This window comes from Chrysochloris asiatica, unplaced genomic scaffold (assembly GCF_000296735.1).
Source record: "Chrysochloris asiatica unplaced genomic scaffold, ChrAsi1.0 scaffold00045, whole genome shotgun sequence".
Classification (NCBI taxonomy): Eukaryota; Metazoa; Chordata; class Mammalia; order Afrosoricida; family Chrysochloridae; genus Chrysochloris; species Chrysochloris asiatica.
In genome coordinates, this window is record NW_006408563.1 from 20971297 (window position 1) to 20973301 (window position 2005).

The following is a 2005-nucleotide window of genomic DNA, read 5'->3' on the forward strand; positions in this document are numbered from 1 at the left end:
TTTTTGCGGTGCTGTTCATTTCTTTGTTCTGCATGCCTTCTTGTGCTGAGTTCTTGTTTTTTGTGCTATATCTTACCAGTTTCTTCTCAGTTTTAATGTTTCCTTGTTCTACTTGGATCATCATTTTCGTGGTAAGTTGTAAAGTATTACCTTTCTTTGGGGTTATCCTATAGTCTATTAACTTTTCCCTCCATTTAAGACAGCCTATTGTATCCTGAAATCTACATGACTTCCTTACCACCTGGATCTCTATTTCTATATTTTTCCCTTCATTGACATTATTATTATTTTGAGCTTTGACTGGCATCACAGGTTCTTTGAATTTGTTGTTGTAATTGTGTTCTGTTCTGAACTCTGCTATCTGTTGACTGAGTTCCACGTAATGTTGCCATGTCTGTCAGTCTCTGGTCGTTGTCTGTTCTTGTGCATTTTCAGTCCAAAGAACTCCCTTTAGGATGTTTTAAAGTGCTGAATTGGCTTTGAAAAAATCTCTTAATTTCTGTTTATCCTAGAATGTTTTGAATGCACCATCGTATTCGATTGACAGTTCTGCTGGGTAGATGATTCTTGGTTGGCAGTTTTTTTGTTTGTTTGTTTTTTTCTCTTAGGGTTTTATATATGTTTCCCTATTGCCTTCTTGCCTTCATGGTTTCTGCTGAGAAGTCAGCACTTAGTCTGATCTGCTTGCCTTTTATTTCTCTTTTACCTAGCTGTTTTTAGGATTCTCTCCTTGTCTTTGATTTTGGAGAGCTTGATTATTATATATCTTGGTGATTTTCTTTTGGGGTCTATCTTTTGTAGAGTTCATTCAGCATCTTGAATGTTTATTTTCTCATCCTTCAAGGTGTTAGACAAATTTTCTTCCAGTAGTTTCTCAACTATCTCCTCTATGGACTTCTGTGATTCTTCCTGTTCCAGAATACTAATAATTCTTGTTATTCCTCTTCATGTTTCCCAACATGATTCTTAGACTCTCTTCAGAATTTTTTAACCTTTTTTCTGCTTGCTTTTCTATCTTAGCAATATTGAGAGCTTTGTTTTCCAGCTCATTGGTTCTTGCTTCCATTTTCTTCAGTTATTCTCCTTTACCCTTTCAGTGTATTGTCCATTTCTGATATTTTATTACTAATCATCTGGACCTCTTTTTGTAGGTTGTGAATAGTTTCCAATGCTATATTTATCTTGTTTGATTATTCCTGTAGCATGTTCCTGACTTCTTCCTTATTTTCCTCCACCCCTTTGTGGAACATTTGAATTTGTCTCCATATCATTCTTCTGAATTCATTTTCAGGCAGATCCAAAGCATGTTCTTCTAGTGGGAAGTCTCTGTCAGCCTCCAACTCATCTGTCTCAGATACTCATTTCTGTTTTTGAACATGTGCTGAGATCTTTTCATGCTATTTTTTGGACATTTTCAGTAGTTAGGTATGTTTTCAATGATTACATGAATGTATATTGCTGTGTTGTTAAATTTACTGAGTGTCTCCTGCTGGATGTGATCTGGAGATAAGTTTCTCTTTTCACATGTAAAGCTTAGCACTGGTATTGGCTCCTGTCCAGATGGTGGGATATTATGGGATATGCTTGTAGCTTGGCTATATAACCACGATTACTGTCTCTTCTTGGGTAATGTAGGGAGAGAAAGCTTCAACTCACAGAAAAAAAGGGAGACCAAAAGGATCAAAAATAGAAACAATATAAAAGCAGAGACAAAATATACCACTCAAAAACAAAAATATAACTGTAGCCAACTGATCAGTGGCTTTTGCTGTGCAGGTCAATGTTGTGCATATTAGAAACCTCCTGCAGTTGATGGGGGTGTCCACTTGCTCAGGCCCTTCTTCCAGTCACCACCATGGAGGTGTGCAGATATATATTGAGAAATGGATGGAAGAAAGATCGTCCACTGTTTTATCTCTGAATGTCAGTTAGGTTTCTGCATATGCACGGTGTAGTTCTCAAAATAGCTGCACTCTTGTATATAGTAGTTGGTGTTGACTCTTGC